This window comes from Lactuca saligna, chromosome 5 (assembly GCF_052625555.1).
Source record: "Lactuca saligna cultivar CGN05327 chromosome 5, ASM5262555v1, whole genome shotgun sequence".
In the NCBI taxonomy this organism is placed as follows: Eukaryota; Viridiplantae; Streptophyta; class Magnoliopsida; order Asterales; family Asteraceae; genus Lactuca; species Lactuca saligna.
The window spans coordinates 297,662,120-297,668,660 of record NC_136421.1 but is presented as its reverse complement, the minus strand read 5'-3'; positions in this window follow the sequence as shown (position 1 = coordinate 297,668,660).

Below are 6,541 nucleotides of genomic sequence, written 5' to 3'. Positions count from 1 at the left end.
TCGGGTTGTTGCTCGAAGTTGGCAATGGCTTTCTTTAGCTTGGCTATCTTGGAAGGTGGGCAGAAGTGATCTATGAATTCTTCTTTCATTTTGGCCCATGTGGTAACCGATCCGGGAGGGAGTGACTTCAACCAATCCTTTGCAGCTCCTTTAAATGTGACAGGAAGCATGCGTAGTAGCTGGACCTCGCGGGGCACATTAGGTACATTGAAGTAATCCGCCACGTCATTTACTTCATCTAAGTGCTTATAGGCGTCTTCATGATCTCTCCCGTGAAATGGTATCTCCTTGAGTTGAGCGAGAATATGGCCCTTTAGTTCAAACGTAGTGGTAGCGGGGATTGCGGGTTGCACAACTCCCGGGCCGGTGTCATCACGCATCCTTTTCTTCCACTCCCCCATGGGGATTTCGTCAATATTAGCCATAGCGGTGGCTAAGTCATCTTCAAACTCGGATGTGTGCTCGCTTTCTTCTTCGGTATCGTAATCGGTGTCTTTTGGGGTCGGATCTTCGGTTGTCAACGACGCACTGGATGCTCCTTCTTTGCTGCTCCTTTTCTTGCTAAAAACGGATTTGAGGTTTTTGAGTGGTGAGTTCCTTGAAGAAGCGGTTTCTCCAACGGTTTTGCCCTTGTTTCTTCTTAATGCGGTTTCCGGATCTTCAAGAGGGGGAACTAGAGGCGTAGCAGATCCTCGGGTCATGAACCAACTGCAAACTAAAATAAAACAAAACGCGTAAAAAGGAACAAAAATTAAATCTGATTCAGCGTCAGACTCGCCGAGTCGGGGCGAATGCACTCGGCGAGTTCAAGTTAAAATCAACGTTTTTTTTTTTTTTTTTTTTTACTAAAACTTAAACAAAAAAAATGAACAGAAATTAACTTTGTGTAAGATGAATCTTACACAAAGGATCGATTGAATTAGAATTTTAATGCTAATTTTAGAACCGTTCCCCGGCAACGGCGCCAAAAACTTGATGTGTGTAAAACTCACTTAGTTTTAATCCTACTCTGATTATCAAATAACACACAAAAGGCAGTGAACCTATCAATTGTGGTATAGCTAAATAAGCAGGGTATCGAACACAGGGAACGGCAAATTAAATTAAAAAACTAATTCTATCTAAGTTACTTTAGCAAATAAGGGTTTTTCTCTAGTTTTACAAGACTAGAAACTTACTAACTAAAACTAATGCAAGACTAGAAAAGAACAAATTAACTAGATTCAATAATGGGAAAGAAACTTCTGTTTAGTTCAACTCGGTTAACTTTATGGTTGATTTTAAGGTAATAGTGCAATGGATTAATTCTTTCGTTGGTTACCGATTCAAGTGATTAAGTTGTGTTCACTACCCTAATCCTTAGCAAATAAACTAATTCAAACAGTGGCCAATTGCTTAATTTAATTATATTTACTAGATTAATTATTCGGGTTAAGTTAGACTTGCAATAGCTAATTAATTCGTTATTCTTAATTAACCTCTTGTTCGATGGTCATCTTACAAGCTTGCACATGAGTTTACTCAATTTCCTTATTAATCCTAGTTTCATATTCATTAATCCTAGACATATGATATAGTGGTCACATATCATATGAGGTTGATAATCAATAGATGTTCATGCTAATCAATTATCTTCCTATTAACAGGAAATAAATTATCATTCATACACAAGGTTCTTTAGCAAGCTAAAATAACAATTAATCACCAACTTGGAATTAATCCTACCAATCAATCAAACCATATTGTCAACTTTGTATCCCCAAACAGAAGTATAAAGAAATTAGTTCATAACTAAGGTAAATAACAACAAACAAATAAGTTCAAGTTGCTTAATCATGTTGACAAAACAAAAGAATTAAGTAGAATGGTGAAATTACGCCTTAATTACTCCCGGGATTGGATTCTAGCTTCCTTGGTCGACTTCTAGGGTTCTTCTGGCTTCTTATTCGCAGCTAAACACTTCTGAAACTTTCCAGAATTCTCCCTTCTCGCATTGTAGAGTTATCTTTATATATGCGTTCCGACTCGTCGAGTCATATGGTGACTCGTCGAGTCCCTCTCACAATAGTCGTAATACGATAACTATCTTGACTTCCGAATGCTTATCTTCCTGAATCCGCGACCGGACTCGTCGAGTCAAGAGGCAACTCGACGAGTAAAAGCCTTTTATGGGTGTTTTCTTTCTTCTTTCCACTCTTGAGCTCCTAACCGCTTCTCTTGCTTCCTTTCGCTTCCGAGCTTTATCTTTGGACTGAAAAACATAATTTAACACTTTTAAGTACCTTTTGTCCATAATATGCAAAAATTTAGCTAATATATGAATAATAAACTACACTTAACACACACTAAATATGCACATATCATTGCCTATAAAATGGCGACTTAATGGGTGTATACTCTCACCCACTGCTTGCTTGATCGGTGGAGGGTCGTTAGCCGAACAGGTAGGACAATGACTTTAAATTCTCATTAAAAGTATAATGAATATTATAAAGTAACTAAATATTTTTTATTTAATTCCCAATCTTAGTTACTTTAGGAAAAATGTGAATTTGGTGCTAGCCCATGGAATTCACACTTTGTCCCTTACCAAGTCGTTGGTGGAGCGTGTGTGGTTAACCGGCACACTAACTTGGACTAGTAAGGATCACGAAGGGTGACTTAATGTTTGTCATAGATCAATGGAGCGTGTGTGGTTAACCGGCACATTGATTAGGTGATAATATTAAGGGTACCAAGTGAATTGGTATGGTTATTCACACCTTGTTTTGTGATCCTCGGCATCCCAGTCACAAAATTTGAGAGGGCACACTCGAGATTGAAACATGCCATTGAAAAGTTCAATGAATCTCAAAAGATCTAGGAATTTCAAATCCAATTAAAACCTAATAAATTATTTCGTTTTTCATGGTGGAAGTTGGTGAATCGTCATTCGCCTACCTTCAAATATTTTATAGCTTGGATTACGGCATCCCTCTTCCAAATTATAAAATATTGTGTTGGGTCCTAGCCTTAATATTTCATATTGGGTGTTATATTAAGGACTTTGAATCAACTAACTTGATTTTCTCCCATTATAGATGTCTGGTTCAGACAACTATGATCTTCCCAAATCTCTTTAAGATGGTGTCCCTCAACATCATGCTTCACTTCCTCCACCTCCTCTAATTATTCTCCCTCACCCACAAGTTCTTGAAAAGTTTAAAGTCACTCAATCCCTATTGGCAAGCATAGTCTATGTGTGCTCAAATCTTGGAGATAAAGTCACATATTGACAAGCCGGGAGAGTTGGTTGTCAAAGTCTCGTGAAAGTTGGATGTTCAATCACTTTCTTAAGTGATATAGTGAGTCCCTTTGGGACTACTATGAGACAGACTATGACATGACCCTTAATGATCTTATCTATTTGCTTTGTGCTGCGAAATCAGCAATGATTTGGAACACTAGTAAAGCAAATTTTATTAGAAGATCAACTTCCCAAACCTTAAATGGACATTGGCAATGGTAGCATTGGATATCTAGAAAAGCATTTCTCTTCCCAATGGAAAGGGATCGGCCATAGTCAACTCGGTTGACCAAATGGTAAAGAGAAAGGCTAAGTCTGAGATAGTGTCATGTGCCATTACCAAAGGGTCCATGTCTTTTGTTGCCAAAGGAAGGGGCATTGGTTGCGAAGCTGCCCTATTCACCTGAAAGGTCATAAGATTGATCAAGTCAAGAGGTTTGACTCTACTTCGAGTAAAGTCCACTGTCTAACTCTATTAAGTTCCTATTTGGAGATTCTTATTACATAATGTGAATGGGTCACATGTTGATGTTTTTAAGAATCAAAGAAAAGATAGGAAGCTTAAAGTAAGTATATGTTGATTCTGATTGCGAAGGTGGGTTTCGATAGCATGGTTCGGTAATCAGAATTTTGAGTTGTTGCTTAAGAGTTATAATATATTGCTTATGAATAGATAACAACAAGGTTTTCATGTGGATTGTAAGGATAAGTTTTTCCGCAAAGTTTTAAAATAAAAGAAAAAAGGGTTTTAGTTTTATTTATTTTAAAAATATCCTTACAATGGCATCTGTGGAAAATTGTTGCTTATATGTTTCCAATAATAGCAATATTGGAAAGTGGATTTGATTCTTTCATTTTGGTAGTGTCTGAATTTACCAAATGAAGAAAGTTTTTCATCACCCAAGTTTCAATTGGACAAAAACTTGGAATCATACAAGTTGTATTGTATGATGAATGAGAATTTTTATCTTTGAAAATTAAGACTAATTCTCTGATCACATGTATATGTGAGTTAATTGAAGGACTAAGGAATTAGGTACACTGGGTGTGCGCTGGTCAAGGTCCACCACAAAGATTGATTTTTCATGATTTACTAAAGATTAGTAAATATGATTATACTTATAAGGTTAAGTATAATTCTGTAACATTGGAAAGGATACAATGTATGACAAAACATATGAGAAGAATCAAATTAGGCAGAAAGATAAAAGTTTCTCAAATCTGAAAGGATGGAAGACTTTAGTATCATATTTCATGATCATCTTAATGATTATGAAACCATATCACAAATTCATACTCTAAGGACATCTTAGTGCATTGTTATGGCTAAGAAGAGAGGTCATGAATTGTTGGATTGGTTAAAATCAAGAAGATGAGTCATACTTCGTTTCAAAACAATTCTTAGAGTCATACTCCAAGATTGTAACCTTGAGTGACATAAAGGAAGATTTATTAACACTAGTCAAATGTAAGAGTAAAATGTTTTCTACTCTTGTATATTTGAAATTGGTAAGTTGTGATGTCTTGGATGAGACAAAGACCAACTAAGACCAATTGTGTGAAGTGTTAGTCTTGATAAGAATCTGCACTATACCTTGAATATTTGTTTTGACAAGGAATGGTTCTTGACTGGGGAAACTTATATGTCAATGGGACAGTGGGAGCCTTAAAGATCCTGAAAGAGTTTCAAGATTTAATCAAGAGTAAAACCTATAATTTATCACTAGCACACGACTTAAGGTTTGCAACCTATCGTGTTGACATAATTCTTATTTCTATACCTACTTCAAATAAGTTGAATTTGCATGTGAGTTATCAGAGTTCAACTTGGAAGCATTGGTGGGCCTTGTGCTACCAAGGTGACAACAAACTAAGATTATGATCATGGTTCTAACAAATTCACATGGATAGGAACTCATACACTATAAAATCTAAGTGTCATAAGGTTTCTCTCTGATTCATGAGAATGATGGTGAGGAAACGCTTTCACTAAGTAGATTTTAAGTAGACAGCAATTGTGTTATTTGCATTTTCAAAAGTCGTTAGTGGAGCGTGTGTGGTTAACCGGCACACTAACATGGACTTGTGAGAAATGGCAAATGCCTAAGGAATTAAGACTATGATTACGGCATCCCTTTTCATAGTTCTGAAAATTGTTTAGATACACATGTAAGCTATCTAAGAAAGGGTGTATGAATCTAAATTTCAGAAGTTCAGCAGATTTCTGGAAATATGTCAGAGCTAGTGGGAGCATAAGTGTTATGCTGATAATCATCATGTTAGTGGGAGCATGATTATTATGTTTAGTGTTGCAAGTTAGCAATGTTAATTATAGAAAACAAAGTTTCGATTCGTGAACTTGCAGGGGTTAAAAGTTGTTTTGCTATAATTAAGGGAGAGGAAATTATACTTCATTTCAATTCTAGAAGCTTAGATTGAGATTTTAATCATCTTTAGTCAAGGACATATATATGAATTTTATGTCTGAATGGTTCGACTTAAGGAAATTCTATATATATTGCGTTCTCAAAATTCAATTATGACTACGGCATCCCTCTTCATAGTTAAATTTTGAAAACATGGCAAATAAAAAATATTGTAGCAAAAGACTGGTCTAGTATCATGTCTTTATGTGAGACATCATGAATCGTGTCCCATATGCTTCAGATATAGGATCGATTTCATGTGCTATAATATTCATCCTATCTAAATTTTCCAAATGCTCAGGGCATTTAGAAGGGAAAAGCCTAGAACTGGATATGACTAAAGTGATTAAGCAATTGTCGAGGACAATCTGAGTTTTGTCAAAGATTGGTTGCTTAGGGACATTTGGAAGTATAGTGTTAATTTTTTTCAGGACCATTTTGACATTTTCTGAAAAGAGATAACTCTTATTCAGAAGTGATAGTCAAAATGTGACTATGGAAATGTCTCCATAGGTGGAAGTTATTCAATCTGTGTAAGATTAGAAAACCTTAATGCAAGAAGGATGTTCAAAGCAATGTACTTTGAATATGAGACTTCATTTCCATAGAGTTGACCTTCTTTGGAATACTCTGTAATGACTGGTGACAAGGTTTTGGTGACTTTGTGAATAATCATTACAAGAGGAACATTGCATAAAAGTTTAAAATCTAACAGTTTTTTGGTAAATGATAGGAATCAGGGATTCTCGCATTTACAATAAGGATTTGGGATTGTGAAATGAGTATCATTGGAATCATGTTCAATTGATCTACATCACAATGTAAGGAT